Here is a 27,106-nt window from a genome sequence, read left to right on the forward strand (position 1 = left end):
GATACAAAGAACAGTCAATAAAAGTTATGCAGCAGTTCCATAACAGCATGTGTGGAGGACATCATTATTGGAGAACTACAACCCAAAAGATTCTTAGAGCTGGGTACTATTGGCCATCTTTATTTTCTGATGCATTTGCTTTTGTTAAAACTTGTGACAGGTGCCAGAGATTTAAAGGAAAGCAGCAGTTAAAATCCCTGCCCCTAAAGCCAATAATTGCAAAAGGACCTTTTCAGCAGTGGGGCTTGGATTTCATTGGTGAAATCAACTCGCACTCCAGTGGCCAGCACAGGTGGATATTAGTTGCCACCGATTATTTTACAAAATGGATTGAAGCAATCCCAACAAGGAAGGCTGATCATAATGTGGTAATCAATTTTTTATCAGAAAACATTTTCAGCAGATTTGGTTGCCCACATAAGCTTATAACAGATAATGCAGTAGCCTTCAAGGAAAAAGAGTTGGTGGAAATGTGTGATTCAATGGGCATTAAGCTTTTTCATTCCACCTCCTATTACGCCCAAGGGAATGGTCTAGCAGAATCCTCTAACAAAAGTCTGATCAGGATTATTAAGAAGCCGTTAGAAGATAATAAGAAGAATTGGGATGCAAAGCTCAAATATGCACTATGGGCAGACAAAGTGACCATCAAAAGATCTACATGTTGCTCTCCTTTTAAGCTGGTATACGGTACTGATGCTATTTTTCCAATTCATCTTACTCTTCCTGTGGAAAAATTTCTCCAAAGAGCGCAGAATGAAGAAGATGTTATGGCCAACAGAATCATTGATTTAACAGAATTATATCAGATCAGAGAGCAACTGATTGAAAAAGCTACAACACATCAACAGAGGATCAAGGAAGTCTTGGACAAGAAGGCAAAGAAAGACAACTTGCAGTTTGGGGATTTGGTTATGAAATGGGATGCATTCAAAGAAAAGAAAGGAAATCATGGGAAATTTGATGCTCTCTCGACGGGCCCTTTCATCATTTCACAGATTCAAGGGAACAATACCTTCATACTGAAAAGTATGGAGGGAGAACCAGTTTTTGATGGCCCAATAAATGGGCGGTTTTTGAAAAGCTATGTGATTTAAATTCTTTAGGCCTGAAAACTGTAAACATTTTATTTTGTCAGTTTTAGTATAAGAAAAGTAGACTCCATGCCCAATGGAACACTAGGAAATTTTGGCTAATTGTTTTCTACAGGAAAGGCATTGATCTGCAGTTCTTGAGACCTCACAGGGAGGATCTCATCCCTAGAAGGAGCCAGTGTTAGCTTTGCTATGCAAATGGATTAAAAATAGATTCAAAAAGCTCTCAAAGGTTGCAAATATGCTTATAGTCATGCCCAAAATCCATGTTTGCTGTTCAAATCATCAAGACATGACAAAAGCTACCCACTGATCAAAGAGGTTGCAAGAGGGAAGCCCTTTGGAGGGCAGAATTACACTATCGGAAGGTGAAAATACCCAAAAAATCACATAAAAACCAAGATTGCAGGCATATGAATCTGCATCAACCTCAGCTGTCGGATCTGGCCGATCAACGGTCCAGGTCGCGTCAGCATATCGCAAGTCGGAGTAGGCAGAGGTAGCGACATGATACATTACCAATGAGCGATCGCCGATATCACTTTAGCGTATCGCTATTGGCGATAACAAAGGGATGGGACTTTAACATATATCAGCAATCGCCTATGGACCGGACCCGACGGCGTTATGAGTTATTTTTGATAACTTATCGGGTCCGCGGTGAATATCGCTATCGGCGTCTTCTGAGGGGTGGGGCCTTTACATATAGCATGCCTCCGATCCGATGGGACGGACCCGATGACACTATAAAGGATTTTTAATAATATTTCAAGTCCGCGCGGGGGCCATTTTCATTGTATTTTGTGTATTGCCAATGTATAAGGAAATACACATGAAGCCTTAGCGAATGCCGATAACGATGAAGTGAAATACATATATTTTTAGGTCCCTCAAAGTTGATTTCCTCATGTTTTGCAGCATTGTTCATGAATTTCCAAATATAAAGAAAAGAAAGGGATCGACCGGCTGCGATATGCGACTGTGACCCGAAAGGCGGACCCGATAGAAAGTTATGCCATGTTTGAAGATGTTTGAAGTCCAAGTGAAACAGAAATGGGCGGGATTTAGCAGTGTCGCAACGTTTTCGCTGTTTATGACCCAGACAGACACAATAACAGAAAAGAAACATTCACAGCTATTGCCTGAAAGGGACCGGTGCAGGGATTTCATAAGAACGGTAGCCACTCCATTGCAGGTTCAGGTGGCAAGCCATCCTTGAAGGAACCGTGCAGTTATGTTATATACCAGAAGAAGGATTCGGTGGAGGGACAGCGGCCGGAAAACAGAACCCAGAAAGAGAAGGGGAAGGGCCACTACACGCCTCAACCCAAATCAAATGAAATCATGGAGCATTAACGGCCCTGCCAGTGCAGCAGTCATCCTAACGAGCATAATGGGGCATCTTTGGCACGAGGGAGCTCCTATGCATCACAGCAGGCCGCCCAAAATATCTGAGTATGGTTATTTCTCTGTCAGAAGTGGAAAACTGCCGAGCTATGCCTACCTATTAAGGGAATCAATCAGTTAAACAAGACAGAAGGATAGATTAAGACACCTGAAGCCTCAAAAGGCTGAGGACCATTGTAAGCAAGCTATAAATAGCTGAAAACAAGATGTAACAGGTGTTCAACTTTTGGAGATTATTCCTTCCCTGTTTTCTCAAGCTTCTCATCTGTAGTCTTTAGTAACACAAGCTTCTTTTGCTGCTACATGTTTAATGTCCATTTCTCTTCTGTTCTATGCTTGCACTTGAATAGTTTGTTCAGGTTTTCTGTGTGTTTGAGGCCAGATAACTGTCATCTTATCTCTGCTTTGATATATTAGATTTGCAAGCTTCTTTATTGCCTATGGCTAGCCATTTATATGTGTGATTATATATGCATCTGCCGGTATAGTCAGTAAGTTCATTTGCTGCCTGTAGCTAGACATTCGTATAGGTCCATGTATGCAACCTGCTGTCATAGTCAGTGTTCTCCATCTATCCATTAAATATACAAACTATTAAGCATTAACAGTCTAAAGCCTTGTGTTATTAGGGGTGTTCATGCATGCCTTGAGTGTGAATAGAGCTGAAATGGTTATCCGAATTGATCCACACCATATTTCATTCCAATATTTCAGAGAACAATATTAAAAATTATATGTTACCAGGCATCTCTGATTTACAACCTCGGAGAGTTTCCTGGAGTGATAACAGGGGGTAACTCTGGAATTGTCTAGTCGCTGACTCGATTGTTCAAGAATTGTGGTGTTCTAAACGATAGAGGTTGAGAAAAGCCATACGGGTAAGCCGATTATCAATCCTGGAAGAGACAATGTGGCCATATGGGGTGCACCAACATCTCCCCAAGAGGAGAAGGGACTATGATTTCCTCCAAGGGGAACTCCTTGGTTGGTGGACTCCATTTTCCTCAATCTAAGACCAACGTAGGAAAGGTGAGGATTATTCTGTTTAAAATAAATTTTAGACGCTTTGACACAACTTGTTTTTTCAATTTTTAAGAGTCAAGAAAAAACAAAAGATGACTCTAGTCACCTTCGATTTTTAATGAGCCTGAAGTGACAAGTGATCAGATGGACATTTTCCGTTAAGGAGTCTGAAAAGGAATGAAAGGGACTGCTCTGGAAATCTAGGAAGAGGGATTACCAAACCAATCACAAAACTTCATAATACTTTTTACGGTACGACAGTCAATCTTCCCGAATGTTGTGTTCAATGCATTGCGATCGATAGGGCGACAGACACGACTTCCTATGGATAAAGGATTAAGCCTATTGTGGTCTCCCAAAATATAGTCGACGGTACATGGGAGCACAATTACATACTGGCACTTATCGTCTCAAAGTGGAGGAATCACCCAACCAACAGTGAGAACAACAGTTACCAGGTTTTACGACACCAGAATACGTCTCTAGCCTAGACTTCTAGATGTTGTGCGTTAGGTTGCAAAGCGTTGTTAGATTCATTAAATTTATTTTATAGTTGATATTGCTTAAAAATTTGCCTTTCAGGTTCACTGCGTGATATAGATGTACAATTTCTAAAATGCAATCTAAGATGATAAACAGTCGTTTTATCTTCTTTGTACAATGAAAATCCTAGATACTAAGGAAAGAGAGACTATATTCTTTCAGCAGAGAGCATAGAGCACACACTATATGCATTGTCCTAAATCAAACCAATCAAACAGTCTAAATGAAAATGCACATGCATGTATTTGTTTTCAGCCTTATTAATATGTGAATGATAAAAAGAAAGCTAATGCGAAAATCTGAATTATTTTTCAAAGTGACAATTACTGACAAGTTTCTTTTCAAAATCAAAATGAAGACAATGACAACACTTTGTGATTTGGAAATGAAAACTTGCTTTAGACACTAGAAAAACTACTAATTCAGATCAAATACAATAGTAACAAGGTAATCGACTATCAAGAACAATCAGGTCCTCTTCTATGACTGAAAACGACACTTGCGACACTTTCAAATCAAGAAACGATGGTACAATTACGTTAATTCTTTGTAAAGGAAAACCGAAAACGACTCAACAAATGCATAAAAACATTTACAGTTCCTTGCACAATGGAGGCGGAATAAAAGTAAGGAAGGGGGTTTCAAACAGAGGTGTACTGACTATAGGCAACAAAACTCCTAAATAGATCTGAAAAGAGTGAACACAGAAACCAAAACTCAGGAGCAAGGCCTTGTCTAATCAGCGCACCTGTAACACAGCGAATTTGAAATGTAGCACACCTACTACACTCGGGAAGTGCGCTGAATTTGAGATTCATAGAACAGATAGTGCGGTGGACCAGGGACGAGACTTTCATTGGGTTCTGGGTCACAGTTTGTAGTTCAGTTCAGGGATTTTGGCCGAGCAAGTGGTAATCAGTAAATCAATCACAGGGGTAGATCTAAGGAGGTTACTAGAGCCACCACAAGGGAAATTAGAGAGTTTTTAAATCAATTTTTAATTCATAAAAAAAACCTGGAGATTGACTGAAGCGACATTTATCTACTTTGCATTTGCATAGCAAATGTAGTTCGAAGGCTACCTGGCTCAACTTCAGGCTCTGTCTGTAAGTTTATAAAGTAAACAAATGCAGATAAACAAACAACCTAGTTGATCCCCAGTGGAGTCGCCATTTTGTTATAGGGAAAAGTGTCTATGCAGAACTGCTAATCCCACTAAGGGTTGTAGCTACCTTAGAAACAAACAAAGTAAAACTGCTTTTGTTTTCCTTTATGAATGATAGATGAGAGAAGAATAGAGGAGACCAACCTCTGTCTTGTGCTTGGTTCCTTGCTCAATTCCTCTCTCTTCTAATAGTCCTTTGCTACTTGCTTTCTTGTATACCCAGCTTCACAGAGTACCTGTAGAATCAAAGCATCATAACACTATACGAGAACATGGATCTATTATCATAAACAATATAGGATCAGATGTAAATTGACCATACAAATGCATAAAACATAAATCACAGAAGAGTATGGAGGAAAACTTGAATAGCTTTATTGATAATTAAGAAAGAGCCAAGATAGTTACAACTGATTGTTCTGACCCAGCATCATCCTCTCAGCAAGTGAGCCCCTCTTCACCTCATGAAAAGCTTAGATCACCCAACACTATGATGTTGCCTCAAGAAACCAACAATAATTCCTTACAAGATGAAAAATTCCATCCTCCAGGATCTCTGGGATGAGGGATCCATATATAGATGTCTGCAAGGGAGATGAGTCAGCTTGTGATTTGATTAGTGTCTTCCCTCTGATAGTTCTTGCTTCCACTTGGAGATTGATGATCTCTTACTCATCCCTAGCCGAATTCAGAGAGGCAAGTGTCACGGGAGAAGTTTCTGGAAGATTCCATGCTTCTCCACCTCGCGGATTAACACGGCCATTTGTCCCTTCTCGCCCATCACACCCCATAGAAGGGATTTTTGAAATGCAATGCACCTACTGTGTGCATTTAGGTGAGATGCAACATACTTTGCCTATGGAGCAGGTGAAATGGTCCAGTTTTGACTAGTTCTGAGTAGTTTTTCATGGAGAACTTCCAGGAGAAGATGTAATCAGTTGACCTTGTTCTTTTAGGGGTTGGAACAACACTTTTAGGGACTTAGGAGCCCTTGGTTTATGGACATTTTATGCTTGGGGTTGTAGTGCCCAAAAATGTCTATAACAAGATTGCCCCTGAAGACCAAGACAAAACTACTTTTACCTATCCTTGGGGGACGTTTGCCTACAGAGTCTTACCTTTTGGCCTATGTAATTCCCCTACCACATTTCAAAGGGCTATCCTCAGCATCTTTTCAGATTTAATAAATGAAGGGCTCGCAGTATATATGGATGATTTCACACCATATGAAGATGATTTCGACCCAACACTAGACACACTAGAAAAGGTGTTGCAACGATGTATCGCTACCAGGCTCTGCCCCAACCATGAAAAATGCTATATGATGATGACTGAAGGCCTCATCCTAGGTCACTATATCTCAGCAGCTGGAATATAGGTAGATCCGGCCGAAATTCAAATAATCTTGTTAATACCTACTCCCTCCACACAGACAGAGGTACGCAGTTTTCTTGGATTTTCTAGTTATTATAGAAAATTTATAGAACATTTTTCTCACATTACTGCACATCTATATGCACTAACAGGGAATGTTGACTTTGTTTGGACAGATAAATGTGACCGTGCTTTTGAGGATCTGAAAAAGCTTGTGTCAACAACATGAGTACTCAAAGGTCCAAATTGGGACATGCCATTCCAAATTTCATCAGATGCTTTAGACATAGCCATTGGAGCAGTCCTTGAGCAGGAAGAAGATAAAAAACCATATGCAATTTATTATATTAGAAAGAACTTGTCTCCTGCTGAGTTGAACTATACTGTTACTGAAATTAGCTGTAATACATGCTATAAATAAATTTAGGCATTACATCACTGGATATCCTGTTGTTTTCTATATAGATCACTTTGCCATAAAATATTTAGCGAATAAACCAATAAAAAACGGTAGAGTAAAAATATGGCTGATTTTATTACAGGAATTTGACATCACAATAAAATATCGACCTGGAAAAGAAAACCCTGTAGCTGACTTTCTCTCACGAGTGCCAAAACTAGTGGACGTAGTAGCAGTCGAGGATCAATTTCCAGATGAACATTTGTTCGCTGTTACTGTCAAAATGCCCTGGTATGCTGATGTTGCGAATTATCTAGCAGTGAGAAAATTACCAAAACATTTGACTCCCAATGAAAGAAAGCAGATTGTCTAGCATAGTACCCAATTTTCTTGGATTGGGGGCTACCTATTTCATACAGGGGCAGATATGCACATCAGGAGATGTGTTCGTGAAGATGAAATTTTTGATATTCGGAAAGCCTGTCACGACAGACCATGTGGCAGACATTTCGCAGATTGAAGAACTGGTCATAAAGTTTTGCAAACAGGGTATTATTAGCTCAAAATCTTCAAAGATGCACAGAAATTTGTTCAAGCCTGTGACAGTTGTCAAAGAGCAGGACGCCTTGGATAGTCCGACGGGATGCCTCTAAACCCATAGCTAGTTATTGAACCATTCTAACATTAGGCGCTCGATTTTGTGGGCCCAATCAATCCATCATCGAATCAGAAAACATATATTTTGGTGGAAACAAAATATGTCACCAAATGGGTTGAAGCAGAGGCATTTCCAAGAGCTACAGAGGATTCTGTCATTCAGTTCCTGTTCCACATATTTGTGCGATATGGCCTCCCAAGAGACATAATCACGCATGGAGGACAATAGTTTGCTGGTAATAAAATTGCTGCAACATTGAAAAACTATCATATTCAGCATAAACTTACCTCTCCATTCCACCCACAGGCAAATGGCCAAGTAGAGAGTACGAAAAAAGTAATAGACGCAATACTGACAAAAACCATTGCGTCACACACATGAAATTGGGCTACAATATTGCCGGAAGCCTTGTGGGCATATAGAACAACATGGAGAAGAACTACTAGTTATTCACCATATCAACTAGTATTTGGAATCAACCCATATTTCCAATAGAATTCGAAATACAGACCTTGAGAACAACACAAGAAGTCGGTCTAGACTTGAACGAGGCCCAGATTAATAGATTGCAACAGATTAACGAGCTGGATGAAATCAGGCTCTCTGCTCTCCAACATATTACATTTATCCAATAGCAAAGAGCCAAATGGCACGACACCCTCATCAAAAAGAAAGTCTTCCGCGAAGGAAATTGGGTGCTCCTATACGATTCTAGGTTTCAGGATTTTCTGGGGGAACTCCAAACTCACTGGCTTGGACCATACAAAATCTAGAAGGTAAATGATAATGGCACCATTACTTTAACCATCATTGATGGATCGGGACATACCTTTAAGGAAAACAACCACCGAGTTCGATTATACCGTAAGTCACTCACTCGGGAATCCTTCTACTGGCAACTCTGCGAAGACTCTGACTTGAGGAAGAAAATCTTCCTCACCTTTGGTTCATTAAGTGACTTGATTGCTTTTACATTTTATATATAATTCTTTTGTTTTGTTTCTGTAAGCTACCTTCTGTACATATTTATGAAATTTCTGCATTTTGTTGTTCCTTTTGGATGAAAACAACGTCTTCACTATTTTTCTGTTCCTTTTCGAAGGAACAACAATTCTGCATTTTGTTGTTTCTTTCAGAAGGAACAACATTTTCACCATTCTGTTGTTCCTTTTTGAAGGAACAACACTTCGGCATTTTGTTGTTCCTTTTGGAAGGAACAACATTTTCACTGTTCGGCTGTTCCTTTTTTAAGGAACAACACTTCTGCATTTCACTGTTCCTTTCCGAAGGAACAACAATTCCACCATTTTACTGTTCCTTCTTCGAAGGAACATCACTTTTGCGTTCTGTTGTTCCTTTCTGAAGGAACAAGATTTCTACCATTTTGTTGTTCCTTTCCAAAGGAACAACACTTTCACGTTTTGTTGTTCCTTTCCGAAGGAACAACATTTCTGCATTTTTGATGTTCCTTTCCGAAGGAATAGCACTTCTGCCTTTTTGTTGTTCCTTTCCTAAGGAACAACACTTTTACGTTTTACTGTTCCTTTTCGAAGGAACAACACTTCCATATTTTTGCTGTTCCTTTCCGGAGGAACATCACGTTCGTTTTCTGCTATTCCTTTCCTAAGGAACAACACTTTCATTTTCTGTTGTTCCTTTCTGAAGGAACAATGCTTTCATTTTCTACTATTCATTTCTGAAGGAACAACACCTTCATTTTTTCTACTGTTCCTTTCCGAAGGAACAACATGTTTGCATTTTTTTTTTCGTTTGTTCCTCTCAATGAACAGTAGTTTCAAGTGTATTTTTCCTTTTGCTTGTGGTTTTGTGTACAATAGTTGTATCTTGAGAATAGCATTTTTAGAGTGCATTTTCTTCTTTGTGTGTTTTACCATTTAGATCATTTTTGAGAGTCATGGTCATCTAAAGCACAGCTATACATTTATGCAACGAATACAAAAATTAGAGGATACCGGAATCAACAAATTACATAAAAATCGTAAAACTTACAAGAAATTGCTTTGAATTGATAAGAGAAAAGAGGAAAAGACACAACTATTGATCACCTTGTTGTCATTATTTTAATAATACTGATATGATTGATTATTTTTATCATGATGGTTCTTTCTAAATATCCGTAATTCTCTTTGATCATTTTTATTGAATAAGAATAAGGGTACATATTTCTTTATTGAGATATTAAGACTTATTCTACCATCCCTACTCTTAAGGAGTGTTGAACCACCCTCTGTATATAAATAGGAAAAGTGCTATTTAAAAGAAAAAAAAGAAGAGAAAAAAATGTTTATATGATTGCTAACATGGTTTGTTAGATGAATGATAGGGGGTCTCATCAAGAGCCAGCCTACCATGATCATAAGGAAGAAAGTGAAGTGGCATTCCCACTATGGCCACCACACTAGGGATATGATCCAAGAGGCACATCAGAAAATTAAAAAGTCCTTCAAACAGGAGGTCTCATCACGAGCTGACCTGCCCACCTTTCATTACTTCCTGGTGAATGGCATTGTGATTCATCTGGTTACCAAGCCAACATAATGGCCTCCATTCTGACATTGTACCGCACTTTCCTAGGCATTCACAAAGGATTATGGTTCCAAGGGTGAAATAAACAACTCTGTCAAGGTTATGGACACCTGTGGGAACAGAGCTCTGTTGATTTTATTGAAGTCATATTTCTTATACACCAATAGCAATTATAAAACCCTTCTTCTTATATCTTTATAATTAATTCAAATGAGATTATGTATATAACCCTTCCGAACCTTTGATACATGAAAATAAATTAAAAATCAATTATGACGGTAAAAGTTGATAATGACCGCATAGGACCTTTTAAGCACGTCAGTGGTCCTATCCTCCAATTCTCACATCATATCACAAAATTTCCTTATTTATTAAGCGATTCTATTCTACGCCTTGATTTCGGTAATCCACTCGTCGTTGTAAACATGGAATTTCTATATATGTTGTTCTATTATGACTCTGTACTATGGCAGTTTAGCATGCTAATCCTTCATTTGACGGTCGAGGACAGCCTATCACATTGCGGGGGGCAGGTAATCCCCATAATCCACTGACATACATGTCAGCTCATCATTTGGAAGAATTAATGACTTGGGAATAGCAATTCTTAATGATATTTTGTTTCCCAATGTGCATGGCTTGCTATTCCGAAGTTATTTCTGTGTTTTTCTCTGCAAAAATTAGCAGTAAGTTGGAAATTCAAATAGCTTTTTGTTCTAACATATTCTCTATGTTTTCCTAACAGCCAACTAAAATTTGAACAACCTGCTATTCCATTATTACCTTTGTGTTTTTACAGTGTGCTAAGCATGGGAGGAAGATCAATTCGCAGGGAGCCACAGGTGTTGGTAGTCTTCAATGCTGCACGAGAGATCCTAGTGAGGGTAGGATGGATAGTGTATCTTGAACGCATACAACAATCCAACGAGATGGTGGCAATTGAGTTTTTACAGAACCTGCATGAACATTATTCCATGGTGAGAGGGAGACAGATAGCAATCACTGATGACATAATTGCAGAGGTTTTGGGACTGCCAGCCACGGGACCTCTGTGGACTCTGAAAAAGGTGAGACTGCGGGACGCCATGAAAATCTTCCAGGATGAAGGGCATAACCTGACTGTAAAAGGGAAGGGAGTTTTACCGCCAAACTTGGGAGAGCCATGGGCGGAATTGGCGAGAATTATCCATAGTACATCACTTGTGATGGTAGGAAAGACGTGGTAAGACCTCGACATCTTAAACTTTTAGCTGTGTTAAAGAAAAAGTGCGTTGTGAATTTGCCTGTGTTTTTCAATTCTTTATTACATGATGTTGCCCGAGGCATGAAGAAATCTCACCATTTAGAGTCGGTAGTAAGTCACCATGGCTTAATGCGACTGATAGTCAACCACAACCTTGCCCAACAATAGAGCAGTTGGGAAGAACTAATTTTCGCAATAGACGGGGGACTCGCTTTGCCAGCCCCAAAACGAAAACATGATACCTGTGCGTCGAGTAGACCTCTGAAATGAAGGAAATCTGTTAGACTAGCAAGAATTAGGGGAATGCTGAGGAATCACTAGGAAGACAGTGGTCAGCCTGTAGAAATACACGATTTAGGAGACGAAGAACCCCCACAATTGGAAGGTGGGAAGAATGAAAAAGAATCACAGGAGAATGATAGAGGAGAACTGGAGGAAGAGATTGAGCAATCCGGTTAGGAGGAAGAGGAAGCAGAGCAACGCAGTGGAAGTCCACTGCAAAACCCTCTGCAAGAAGATGAGTTGGCGTAGATTCTGGCCAATATGGGCAAATATGCCCAAGCTCATAGCCCACTTAACCCCCACATCGAAGAGGGACTACAAGAGCACTCTGTTCATGAAAAAAGTGCATCTGAAGAACTGTGTGATGAAGAAGAAGGACCGTAGGAGCACCCTGTTCGTGACAAAAGTGCATTCGAAGAATTGTGTGACGAAGAGGAAGGAGAAGAGGATCACTTTGCTCCTGATGAGAGTGTATCTCGGAAGAAGAATGATGAGAATGAAGAAGAGGAACAATCTGTTCCTAGTCAAAATACACCAGAAGAATTTCATGATGAAGAGGAGGTAGAGGAAGAAGCTGCTTAGGAAACAACAAAGCAAGCTAGGGTTTCTACCCCTGAACAACCGGATCAGCATAGTACTGAAGAAGCACCCCGAGAAGAAAATAAGGAAATTGGCCAAGATGAAGCCACAAAATTTGAGGTACAAAGTCCAGGCCCGAGTAAACAAACGATTGTTCCTTCCAAGAAAACAGAAGAAATTAAAAGATTGTGAAAGGAACAGCAGAGACTGCTTAGCGTGATTAAGCAACTTCGGCAACAGATAAGGGTTTTGAAAATGGGGAAGAAGTCAAAAGGAACCTCTGTGGTAAAGCATGCAACTGCTCAGACAAAACCCCTTAAGAAAAATATCAAGAGGACTCAAGTCCAACCTGCCATTCAAAATTGAAAGGAACAACATCCGGCTGTTGTCCATGTCGAAGTACAAATAGATAACATATCAGCCTGTGACAAGGAAATTCAGACAGAGGCACCGTCCTCTAAGGAAACTCGGACCATAAAGATGAGACGCTGTGATAATAAGATTCAAGTAGATCTCCCGCCTACAACTACTATGTGGGATAATGACCCGAGGACAGTAACTCTGCGAAAGGATTTGGCACAAGCCTAGCAAACAGTAGAGAAACTTATAGAGTAGACTGTCTCTCGAGAAAAATATGAGAAATTACAACAGCAGCTGAGGAACGTTAACTTATCCGAAAGCTGGGCCTTTGAAGGATGGTGAAAGGAAGAAGAAAGAGTAAAAAAGGTAACTGATAGACTAGACATAGTCATCAAACAAATGGATACCTTATGCTCTCTGTATACTGACGTTCTAGCATGTAGGGCACCTGCTAGGAACTATGATTTGTTTTTAATGGAAAGATATTCACAATTGAAAATTGAAGCTATCAAAGCAGGAGTACCTATAGAAATAAATACCATTGATGACTTCATAAATTGTTGTAAGCACTATGGGGAGAAAGTTCAGCGACTGTTGTGTGAATTCTATTTGCAAAATCTTGTATTAGATGGAGAAATAGATCAGCACCCTAGCCCTTTCTTGGGTGATGTCCAACTGTAGGAATTTATTTCTTTTGGTGTTAATCAAATAAAGTGGCTTAAAGCCCACAATGTCTTTCAAAGACAAGAGAATGGATTAGATCTATGGGTGAGAGGAGAACCTAGAGACCGACAACAATTATGGAATAAACATAGGAGCCTAATGAGAACTTAGGGAGTGATCGAAGCATTGGGACCTATCCACACAATAGTCATACGACAAGGGATAGAATACTTCTTTACCATCAAAGACCTTGCCATAGCACTAGCCATGTTTTGATACCAGACTTCTAATCCGAACATCCAAAACCAAGAACCATTCAATTATGAGAACTTTAAGCTAGCTTTTGATCGCTTAGGTATCTATGGTGACCTCATTTTAAGAGAAGGCCCGTCTTGGTTAGGCTGTAGATTTAGAAGTCCAATTATTTGGCACCTTGCACCAGGATATCAAGCCTTATATGAAATGCCTGAAGGACAGACAAGACATTTCTTTGAATTCCTAGCTAGCAATCATGGTTGTAGACCACCTCATGAGATCCCTTCTCCAGCCTATTCCCTAATTGCCTTGCATATCAATTATAATGTTTTCATGAGGGCATGAAAAAGGGTAAGCAAGCGGGTGTGTTTAGCACTAGAGAGGGTATGTAATTACCACTCATTTTGTCATCTTTTTCTTAAATTCATAACTTTTTTACATTATGAAATAAGTATATGGTGAAATATTATGATAAAGTCTGGAAGATTTATGTGCAACGTAAAATGACTAATAATTACTCTTTTCCTATGTAGAAAAAAGGAGAAAACAAAAGATTGTTGTTCTAAAGGAAAAGACAAGACAAGGTTAACCGATGTCCCTTTGATAGGGAACCACATCCAAACGAGGCAATCTGAATTGGAGCGTATAAGCCAGGAAAAGGAAGAGGAGATACCAAACCGATGCAATAGAACAAGAAGATAATTGAGAACTAACAGTATGGTGAATCCCTCAAGATCTTTTGATCCTGAGGGATCGCTACCTTAATGATTCTCTATATCATTGATATCTCCACTCGACTGCTATAAGAAGAGGCAACATTTCTAGCCCAAGGGACGAACTGTTGTTGTTTTTATGAAACTTACTGTTGTAATTGGAACTTTAATCATCGAATCTCTCTAAAAGAGTGATTACTGTAACTCTGTTTTGATGCTTAATATATAAACTCTGGTTGTTGTTCTGTCTTTGATTCTAGAGTAATCTTAAGCAGTGTGTCCCTGGAGGCTAAGGGCCCAGCCTTGGTGGATCACTTGCTCCTGTACCATTATTTTCCGATTCGTGTGTGGTTTGATTTCTCTTATTCACTTTGTTTAGTAATATGTTGTTCCTTATTATTTCACATATCGGTTTTGTTATAGTTCATTTCTATTTGAATGGTAATGTTATTCTCTGCAACAGGAATGTTACGCTCTTTATTCTAAGTTTACATTGCATCACTGTTCCTTTAACAAACTGCCATTATCTTATGACATTGATGTTCCTTCCAGATTTCCATTGCTGTTCATTTACAGAGTAATAGTGCTATGTATTCATAAATCAGTATTATTATTTATCCACGATTTACTTCCAAACGTGATTGCTATTCATTTGGGATTGTTGTTCCATTGTGATAACAATTTCTATTTCTTTATAACCATGAATAACAACTGTTGTATCAAAACTCAGATTACTGTTCCTTTCAATATAGAAGTGTTGTGTGTAATATTCTATTGGGTTTTGCTGTGTATTTACATTCGATTCAAGTTGTTGTTCAATATTTCATTTCCTTTAGTTTGTTGTTTCATTTCCGTTTGCTGTTCGAATCATTTTTAGAGTAGAAATTATTGTTTAATTCCTGTAGAATACAGTTGTTGCCTCATTCATTTCTGTAGGTTAAGGCTTTGTTGTTCAACTTGTTAAATAGAGTATTTGTTGTTCCATTTCCTGATTATTTGAATTATCATTGCTTTGATATGTAGAATAATCTGAAACTGTAGTGAACGTTGACTATTGTGTCCAGTTCGTAGGTTGATGATATTTTTGATTACTTTTCAATTATCAGTTTACAAGGGGAAGAGTTATTATCACTGAATCCTTGACTATTGAAGTATTGTAGTTTCTTCATCGAATTATTTAATTACAAGCATTTCTAATTCTTGCCATTACATTTAGAAGTTTGTTTCCAGCATTTAGTTACTTTTGTAGAGGCACTATACTACTAGCATTACTCTGACAAATGACCGCCTCAAACTGAGTACACTCTTTGAGACAATAAGTTGTTCCTGGATTGATAATTAATGTAGGGTAAATAGAGGTGAAAAAGACCCTTTTTACTGCTCGACAGAAGGGTTCCAGAATTCTTCACTTGAGGGTCTGAATTCTATGATTACACTTTTGGTTCTACTTGCTTGTTCATGAGGGACTTGAGCGATACACTGTTGAATGTCATGGAATGGTTATTTCTATCCTCTAAGTATTAATGAAACTATTCCAATGATTCCAAACAAATCAATGTGCAATATGTTTTTCCCTCAGTAATCTCATTCCATATATGTTTTTCTATCTCTAAAATAGTGTGATGAAGCTACCAGTTTCTCCCTTGTTCATGATTGTATATTTGTTAACAAGTAGCAACAATACCTGTGTTAGCTATAGATTTACTTAAGTACCTGTAATATGCACATATTTTCTTGAGCTTTTGGATACAAATGTGCCCATGAGTACATGGTGAGAAAACCTGACTAGCGCTCCACTCCTGCCACTCTTTCATCTTCTCCCTCTTGCATATTTTTGCTGGAACATTGTTTCTTAGGATTCTGTTGGCAACCCTATGCATATAATTCCCTCCTTCTCTCCTCCTCTTCACCTTCACTACTACTGCAATATTAAGCTTCCTGCTTTTGTGCGACGGCCACCAGAACTAGATATTCCTCTTTGAGGTTGGCCCGATTTACCCCCTGAACATTTGGATCCATGTATTGGCTTGTTATACCTTCGTGAAGCCTAATTGAACCAAATCCCCCTTTTATTCTCTTTTTTAAAACTTCATGACAATTGGAGCGTAACTAATCTCTTAGATAATCTCAAATGCACTCCTCTCTTTAAGATGCCCTAGGCACTGGTCTACAATCAACCCAGGCTGTCTCTAGGAAGATTTCTATGTCTCCTGAAGCACTTGTGCTGCGGCTGCCATTTAAAGTGACAACATTTTGTCTATTCTATGATGTCTAGAGAGATAACAAATGCGTGTTATTATGTAGGAGATCGAGAGAACAAGGAAAAGGCAGGTAGGCAAGCACCTGGAACTAGAGAACTCATGGAGTTTGCATTTGTTGGAGAAGACGATCAATGCCACTTCAAAATCTACTGCAAATCTTCACATGCTGTAATGATCTCCTTTCAATATTTTTGCTAGAGGTTTCCTCAGAATTGTACTTGAAGTTGGAGGTTTCCCTAGAAATGTAATTCAAGTCTTGAAAAAAGGAATTGTTAAAAATATCATCACCATGGTCAATCTCAGATACAAAATTATGAATATGCCTCAATATGAAAAATATGGGATCTATTACAACCTGGTGAGTGATCAAAATTATTTTTTGCTACGCCCATCATGATTATGGAAACAACTATTTGATTTTAATATCATAGAATTGTGTCTCACCTAAGTAGTTAAATAAGATATTCTTTCAAGATTTTCGTAAAAGTAACATAATGATGAACGACAATTCACATATGCCACATAGTTTGTTTCACAATGCTCCATCACTTACCTTTCTCTATTGTTCTTAAACACTGGACTTAGTCATATTCTTCCATAATTTTTTATTTTATTTTTCTTAATGTCATATTCCACTTAATAAAATTTCCCTAATATTTTCCCCTCCATATCTTTAATATAGTTTTACATTAATGTTTATATAAATTACTAAAAAACATTATGCAACCTCTTATGAAGGATATTATGTGATTATGTTGATATTGATATATAAAATATAAATTATATTAAATATATAGAAAAATGTTGATATTGATATATAAAATATAAATTAAATATATCTAAAATATAAATTTTATTAAACATATAAAAAATAATTAAATAAAATGAATAAATTTTTTTATCAAATAAAATAAAATAAAATAAGATATATTGAATAATAATTTTTATTATTTTATCATTTTCTATATTACTTTGGCCATATGAGTTTGGTGATGATGAGTTGTGGATGATTAACCCAGAAAATAATAGAAATTTTGGCAAAATTATGACAAAATCTTGCACAAACTTTTGAAAATTTTGGTTACTTCACAATTTTCGGTGCCCAGGGGTTTTTGATGGTGTTGAATCCATTTGCACCATAAAAAAAAAGATTCAAACACTCCAACATTCTAATTTTTTGAAAACAATTTTAGCAAATTCTCGCAAGAAAAGAAATCTGATGTTTGGGCGAATTTGTGGCATCAATAGATAATATAAGCAATAAGCTTAGGCTTTTTTATTTTCTGCGCATTAAAATTATAAAAAAAATGCATCTTCATTAGATCACATTTTAATTTCTTTATATTTTTACTTTCTTTTCTAGTATATTTTACTCAAACTCTAATAAACATTTATTAAAATGACGTATTTAAATCACACTTTAATTTTTTTGTTTTTGTTTTTTTCCCAACTTTTTTTCTTATAAATCTCACCAAGAATCCAAATATTTAAACGATATACATAATCCAATTATTTTTAGCCCATGTATAAAATTAAATACATATCTTAAACAAACGAATATTCCAATCTCATTCCAATTAAAAAAAAAACCATTATAAATACATAGAATATTATATAATAAAAAATTGATAGCTTAAAACCAATAACATAAAAATTTTAATTTAAGTTTATGTGATCCATAATTTTTTAATTCATGAAAATTTTATGAGAAAATCCCATAGAGAATATTTGGCCAACGCGTTTCGAACCAGCTAGTGTGGTTCATCTTGAGGACAAGATGAAGAGACAAATCTTAGATCAAGGTTAAATAAGAAAATAGGTCAAACTGACTGTTAGGGGAAAAATGACTATATTTGACTCTGGAGGGAAAATAATATTATAAAACAATTGAACGACTATATATGTTTAGTGAAGAGAATTTCTTTAAAATGTCAAATAATAATGATTTAATTTATTTACATAAGTATATTAATAATTTTTTATTTTCTATATTTTTTTATAATTCATATTATTTGTTTATTTAACTGATTATTAATACATAATATTATTTATTTATTTATTATGCCATTAAAAATGAAACAAAAAATAAAAATAAAATAGATAAATAAATACACCAAATTCTTGAAAAATTATTAAAAATAGGGGTTCTAAGAAAACAATATATTTATTTATTTTTTAAATAAATAAATATATGAAATACAAATAAAAATATAACTACTTATTAAACAAACTAAAAATATATAAAAATAAAAAGAAATAAATAATAAAATGGTAAAAAAATATTTAAGAATATATTTTAATAGATAAAAATATATCTACTAAAAATAAATAAATAAATAAATAAAAAGGACTAAGAGGAAAGGGCGGGAATCCAACAGCTACTAATTTTCCAGCCGTCTTCCCTATTAATGTTATTAGAAGACCTCTCAATTTCATTAATAGGGAAGACGACTGGTAGGGAAGGGTTACCTAAACCTTGGACTGAGAGCCTCATTATCCCTATTTTTCAAAGTGGGTATACAAATAACCCCTCTAATTATCGGACAATTATTATTAGCCCTCTCTAAGCCAAGTTATATGGTAGTATTTTGGAAAAGAAGTTAAGCATATGACTTGAAAGTGAAGGTAAGCGGGCTAAAGGCCAAGCAGGTTTCAGAAGGCATCACTCAACAATAGACCACCTCGTTACGCTTAGGATCATTGCGGAGGAATGTTGTAATGATAAATCCAATTTATTTTGTTGCTTTGTGGACTTTAGAAAGGCTTTCGATATGGTTTCTAGATACAACCTTTGGAATAGATAGAAGAGATAAAGGTTCCTCTCGAGTTGAGAGCTGCCACTATAAGGTTATACGAGAATGTAATTCGCAAGCTAAAGAGCAATGAGGGGTGGTTGAAAGATATTAAGTGTAACATCAGAGTTAAACAAGGTTACCCCCTCTCCCCTACCCTATTTGGCATTTACATCGATAAGCTCAAAGGCTATTTAGAGGAAGCAGGATGTGATGGCACAATCTTAGCTGGGATAGTCATCATCCTTCTTCTCTATGCTAACGATATTGTTCTTTTCAAAAGGTGCTCATCTAATCTTGATAAGAAACTCAGGCTTCTTAAGGATTTTTGCTTTACCATGGGTATGACTGTTAACACTGACAAAACAAAAGTTATGATTATCAAATCCAAGAAGGCACTTACGCTAATTTTATGTATGACAATAATAACTTGGAGGAAGTGTATTCTTAAAGTACCTAGGAATTGATATTCATCACAAGCTCAAATGGAACCATAGCATTGAGAAAATGATTAATGGGGGGTGGAAAGCTTATTTTGGTCTTGAAAATAATTGTAAAATAGCAAACCTCGTAATGTGGGATAAAAAGAAGTTCCTCTTTGAAACTTTAGTCGCTCCTGCTATCTTATATGGCTGTGAGGTTTGGGGTTGCAGCATCTCCAGAGAATCATGTAGAAAGATTGAGCAAATCCAGAAGCGTTTTATAACTTATAGCCTAAAAATTAAAAGTAATACACCCTATCCTATTCTCCTTATAGAAGCAGGTCTTTCCCCTATTGAGAGCCTATCTATGATTAGGTTTCTATTGTATAAGCACAAACTCAATAACATAGATGATCATAGACTTCCTAAGCTAGCTTTAAATTCTACCCAAAAACACCTAAGGCTCAATCGGGGGTGGAATAAAGACACAAGGGATTGGTTAAACTATTGGGAGATCAATGAGAATGGTGCATTGAAAAACATAAATAACATTAAAGATATTGTTACTTATATGTTCAAAGAAAAAATGTGGTGTGAGAAAGATTTAGCGGCTAAAAGAAAATTAAGTTATTATAAGAAAGTCATCAACCCCTCCCTATAAGATCATAAGTATCTCTCTATTTTAACTAGCTCAAAGAAGAAAATTAATATAGTAAAGATTAGAATGAATTCTCATGAGCTCCATAGTGAAACAGGTCCTTGGGCAATTCCTAAAACGCCATGGATGGAAGGGATCTGCCATATATGTGAGAATAGTAACATCGAGGATGAAAACCACTTCCTCTTAGAGGCATACAACCACATTAGATCTCAGTTTCACAATATTTGTTACAATATTGACCTTCCTAGCCTTTTACAATGTCAAAATTATAGTGAGCTCAGGAGGCTTCTCTCCAAGCTTTTTTAGCATAAGAATAAAATCTTAAATCAAAATAAATAATTTGTTTCTTTAGGTTTGATAGACCAATGTTTGGTCTCAGCGGACGTTAACCATCATCATCATCATCATCATTATTAATTATAAAAAATATAAAAAATAAAAATTATTAATTTACTTATTTAAATAAATTAAACTATTATTATTTAACATTTTAAAGAAATCCCCTTCACTAAACATATATAGCTGTTCAATTGTTTTATAATATTATTTTCCCTCCTGAGTCAAATATAGCCGTTTTTCCCCTAACAATCAGGTTGACCTATTTTCTTATTTAACCTTCATCTAAGATCTCTCTCTTCATCCTATCCTAAAGATGAACCACACTTGTTGATTCGAAACGCGTCGAGCACATATTCTCTATGTAATTTTCTCCGAAAATTTTCATAAATTAATGACATAAAAATTGATACAGAAAACTTAAAATCAATCACCTCTTTTTCATTCTTTCAATGCACTAATTACGCCATAAGGCGTTTCCCTCTCGAATCCATCCCCCTTTTTGCCTACCTATCATTCTTGGACACCGTTCGATTAGATGTTAGACGATTACAAAAAATTGAACCGTCGATCAAAACAGTTACAAATAGTTTCTCATCTATTGTAGGTGAAGCTTTGGTCCTTGTGATGCTTTGTTTCCCTCGTTGCGAAGGAAAGAATTGTTCAGGTAAGGGTGCGTGCAGTGAAGGTCTGGTTCTTGTGATGCTCTATTTCCCTCGCGGCGAAGGAACAAATCATTCAGGTAAGGGTGCGTGCGGGGTTAACACCGTTTCTTGAATTCATGGACGATACTCTACATTCAAAAATGGTCCATTTGAGGTTTAACGAGCAAGCCATCCATGATACTCTACAGTCGAAAATGGTCCATTTCAGGTTTAACGAGCAAGCCCAGGATGGCTACTCAAGATGTCGAGATGAAGGACTCAACAATCGCGTCTCCAATTCTTCTGCGCCATCGCCTCCTTCGGTTCTCACGCGTAAGTTCTATGAGATTTCGCCATTGCAGGTAATGCCCGTTTTGCCCGTGTTTGTGTTGAAATTGAGGCATATTTGTGGGTGTTGCAGATCTGAAGATTACTGGGCTTCTAGTTCCCCCAGCACACGAGAGTTAGCATTGCTAAACTACTCTCGAAAAGTTCCTAAATGTTACTCAAATTAAAGGAAAGGAAATTTCAGGGGAATGCCCTTTTCTCTTAGTTATTTTCTCATCTGTTGTAGGTGAAGTCCCAAGAATCCTCGTTGAACCCTCATGGAGTCTATTTGTCTACCTCGTTGGATGTTACCAGGAAGGTAGGCTTCATATGGGCTATTTTTCCACTTGAGCTCATCATCAGTGGGATTTGAACCCTTACCCATCTGGCCCCTTTTAGTATTTTTGTAGATATCATTGACATTTCTGCAATGCTAACTATTGTGGTGCAAGATGTGTTGTCCATATTGAGTACTGTGGGTCTAGATGTTCAGGCTCTCACTGGTTTCTCTGCTATTCCTTATGGAGTGGGTGTAGCAACCTATGCATTTGAAGGGGTAAGCATGATTTTGCTCCTGGAATTAGCTATGGAGAAAAAAAATAGATTTGGTGGAGTTTTGGCCGTTGTATTTCTCTTCATTGCTCTCATTTATGGGGGTTTCGAAGCATTCGAGTATATTGCTTTTGGAAGTGCAACCAAAGATATGGTGACTCTGAACTTGGGGAAAAGTTGGATCAAAGATTTTGTTCAGATTGCCCTATGTCTGAACCTTTTCTTCACATTTCCACTGATGATGAATCCTGTTTATGAAGTCCTAGAAGGGAGGTTTAGCAGAGGGGAGTTTTCCTTCATGATCAGATATCTTGTGATTGTCTCGATAACAATAGTGTCAATTCTAGTCCCTTCATTTGCAGACTTTTTATCTCTGATTGGGAGCAGTGTTGGTTGTATTTTGGGTTTCTATTTCCTGCTTTTTTTCATTTGCATGCTTGTTGGCATGAATTATCTCTGATATGGATCCTTGTTGATGCCTTGCTCATCGTATTCGGCATTGTCTTTGGCATTGGTGGGTCAGTTTCGTCTATTACTCAAATCTGTAGCAAATAAACATTCTTGTAAGTGGCAAGGGCGGAGGTTCCAAGCCATGTCAAGAACATGAAAACCCAATAAGCATGGAGTTATATTTGGGCCTTGAGCTTCACAGGTTCCGGCCATTTTCATAATTGAAAAAATATAGAAATTTTTCTCATATCTTGTAACTCAAAAGGGAGTTATCAAAGACTATAGCGACATTGGTGGTGGGATATCTTTTCTTTCAAAAGAAGAACCATAAGAAATCTGAGATGGGGAGAGAATCTTGGTGAGAAAAGCTTGGAGGAGGCGCCTTCATGGCATTCTTCTCCCTCAATCATGTAAATATTCCTTCTGCAAGAGAGTTTAGTTCTATCTGTGGCTTAGTGGATTTTGTTTGTTGTTAGGTGCCTTATTGCCTACAACCTCGATTGACATTTTTTTGCAAATTGTCTCAATAATCATTTCCACTTGAGAACTGAACTAGTGACAGAATGCCTATTTTTAATGCTGTTATAGATGCATGATAATAGTTTTGAGTTTTGATGTTTCTCATGAGCATTTGGATTTTTTAATTTTAAGTCTAGCAGGAATTTTATCGGAGACAATAAATTGAGAACTGTTTCATACCTTTGCTTGTGCATTACAATGCCTTGCGACTAATATTTTTTAAAAGGTTATCATATTCGTCAAACCATGTAATTCTCCATTCTGCACATATGCTCATTTTTGTTATTGAGTCCTTCCCAAAGGAAATATAAATTTAAGCTGCTTGTTTGATTTGGTGACTCATATCAGTTTTTTGTAGATTGATCACCTTCCAATTGCATTTCCCTCTAGTCAACCATGGATAATAGGTATCATTCCCTGTTGCCTTTAGTTCTCGTGTCTGTCTAAGTCCACATGTGTTATATGATCATTACAATAGACAAAAACCCAGTGGAATGCCAACGTTAGAAGAAATTTACCTTTGCTTCATACTGGAGTTCTGAATATTATGTGGTCCCTGCTTACAGTCGATGCTTTGTGGTGTTCAAACCACTTGACACCAAGAGGATATCTGAACATATTGTGAGCTTCAGCTTCTTCTGGTCGAAGAAAAAGTGAACACCACACATACAGGTGTGATTGGGGTTGCTCATCTTTGTAGGAAGAAGAAAGGAATGTCATTGATACATTTGTGATTATTTCTTTCAACAGGGCTCTCTTGAGTTTTATCGATCCCAGCTTTGGCATTTAAAAATGTGACTCAGCTCTTAAAAATGAAGTAACATTTCTGCATTTTTAGAAAAGAATGAAAAATTGAACACTTGCCTCTGTAATCGCAGAATATGGATATGTTGTCTGCATGATATCAAGGGAATAACTTATTCAGCTGATGTATTTCTTACCTGCCTATGCTATCTGTAATCATGTTGTTAAGATACTTAACAGTTTTCTTATGCAAAACATTCATGTGTGCAATGTTCTAATAGTGATTTATGGTCAAGTTTCCTAGCAGATCTATTTGTATCCTGAATGGTGGCCACTGTTTTCTCATAGAAATTTATACTTGAAAAGTGTTGATCTTACATTCATAATAAGGCCTCATGCTAATTGGAAATTAGTCTTGAATCTCTACAAATTACACAATTTAATTTATGTCATAATGGAACCATTTTTACACCCAGTTTGATGATTGAATGCGGTTGTGGGAAGTCATGAAGTCGTTATCAATGATGGTCAGTGTAATAATTATGTTGTATTTGGCAACATTGTTGAATATCCAGTAGCTACACTTAATGTACAAGGCTGGAACAACTCTTCATTTCGTTCTTGGGAGGTATCATCTTTCCTTCTTCCCATAAAGATATAAGCTATGGAGGATGAGTGGATGGACTCTAAAAGTTTCTAGGATGAAAAATTCATAACAACTTCTAAAATGAAACATGCATATTTAGAGGGACTAAAGTCTTTATTTATGTTTCATATAAGGTGTAGTTCTTTATGCACTAAAGATAAACTTATGTATAATTTGTTATATCAAACTTAAATCATTTATTTTTCAATACAAACATAAAAGCATAGATTGATGGCACTAAATATCTCTAAAAATTCTATAAAAATAATGCAATTTACTCATTTAAATGATTTCCTAACAGTCATTGATAGCTTAGCTTGCCTATTTTTTCAACTATGAAACTATCTGACACTACTCAAAAAACGGGCCTCTCTCAGAATACTCATATGGAAGGAAATAACCAAACTTGTCACGCCATCAGGGACTTGATCATAGAAATATTTCTGAAATCCTTTAAAGTAAATATCTCTGCTATTCCAAAGATAGTAAATTTTGGAGTTAAACAAATAACCACAGAGGCGTTCTAACTCTAGAACTATCAAGTAGGCTTTGTGTCTTGCTACATGTATCCCAACCCTTTGGAGAACAGTTGATCCTTTCCTGTTATTCTTTTGGGTAGAGGTACAAGGCAACAATCATATATAATTATGAGAACAAACCCACAAAGCCTGGAAAGGGCCACAAGAAAAGCCTGGGCCTGGAATTGTGATTCGACATTTCTATCCATGGCGCTACCTTGCTTTATCAACAAAGATGTACTCTGTTTTAGTGCAAACATTTCACAGATTAAGCAAGAGAACCAGATGGAAACCATTCTTAATATAAGTGTTTATTCTACTTGAGTTATTGCGTAGACTTTTTATGGATTTGAATTCGTATTTCCTTGTGTATTAGTATACTTTTCTGAGGAGCCTTGCACCATAGCTGCTGCTTTGTCCAAAAAACAACGCATTTCCAACCAAAAGTAGATATCAAGATACAATTGTGTATACACAAATGGGTTTGGGTTGATAGTTATTTAAGACTGAGAATCTATTAATATTGCTTTATCTTTGATATTTTTGGACTAATAGTCCTAACTCATAAAATGATTTAAAAATCTGGAACTTACTGAAAATTATTTGTGTGATAGCGTAGTTTGGCTTGATTTAACGGATTCTATATAGTGGTTCTTGTAAAGCAACTTCGTATTGGAAGGCATGCTGATATTTCTCTTCCTTGTAAATCAGATTACCATGCAAGCAATATGAGTGATGGGGTTGCCTACAAGAAGCTTGTGCCTGTAAAATGGTATCCCACCGAAAAAGACAACAATGACTATACCCACTGCCACGGTGAGAATCCCGACATATTATAGATTCACATTAATCAGGTGGCTTCAGAATGGCTTCAGAGTTGATGAAAGGTAAATAAAATGATTGGATCAAAAGGAATAGAAATACGTTTCTTATGGGCCTTTTTATGGGGTTTTTTGCGATGTGTGTATTGGCTGCAATTTTTTATGGTTTATACTAGTAAACTCTGTTGGTTTATCGCAGAGTTTGTGTTGGATAATAGGTGTATGCAGAAAATATCCTCAAAGCTTTTATAAAAGCCGGGTGAAACAGAGGACGAGGATTTTTCAGAATACAGGCCAATTTTGGAGAACATGGACCTTTTGTGGGGGGCTCCTTGGACCGTGTTTGTAACAAACCGAAATTCCATAAAGAAGGCAAAGGAACTTGTGAAAGAGGGCAACATGGATGGTAGAGAATGCGATACCCTAATTTTGTTTCTGAGAAACTATAGAAAATCGACAGGATGTGTGGGTATACGGAGTTTGGATCCTACAAAATTACAAAATAAAGTGGTTTTGATGTTCTTGTGGAAAAGAGATCCTGGCCCTGTATTAGATGTGGAAGAGCATTACTTATACACGAGCAAACCGTCATTGAAGCTAACAACGGTTTCATTGGTCAATATAATCATTCGGTTGTCACCTGATTGTGGGAGAAATGATTTAAAAGCATACTCTGAGGCAAGTGAACTGATGGATTTGGTGGAGGACTTAGATCCTGCAACCGATAGCTTGCTGAGTAAAGCGGCAGATAGTGTATTCAAAACATTATAGGAACAAACTACAGAGAATGCTCTGGATACTACAAGTGTTGTATACATGGAAGATGCAGCTGCTACAATTGATAATCTTGCAGAAGAAAGTAAAAGGAAAGTTACGGTGATTGAACATGGAGGAGACTCTTTGTATTGGAAGAAGGCAGGGGCAGGGAACGCCTTATACAGATTATGAAAGAACATTGATTGCAGTTCAACAGGGAATTTTATGGAAGTGGTCGATGAATTACAGAGTGCTTTAGCAGACATTGTCGGTGGTTGCATAGAGAGTGTGGGGAACGCATTAGTGGATAATTACACTAAATGGGCACAAGATTTCCAAGAAGGTAAGTTG

Source organism: Pinus tabuliformis, chromosome 7 (genome assembly GCF_031772625.1).
Source record: "Pinus tabuliformis cultivar Carrire ecotype Pingquan chromosome 7, CPIR1, whole genome shotgun sequence".
In the NCBI taxonomy this organism is placed as follows: Eukaryota; Viridiplantae; Streptophyta; class Pinopsida; order Pinales; family Pinaceae; genus Pinus; species Pinus tabuliformis.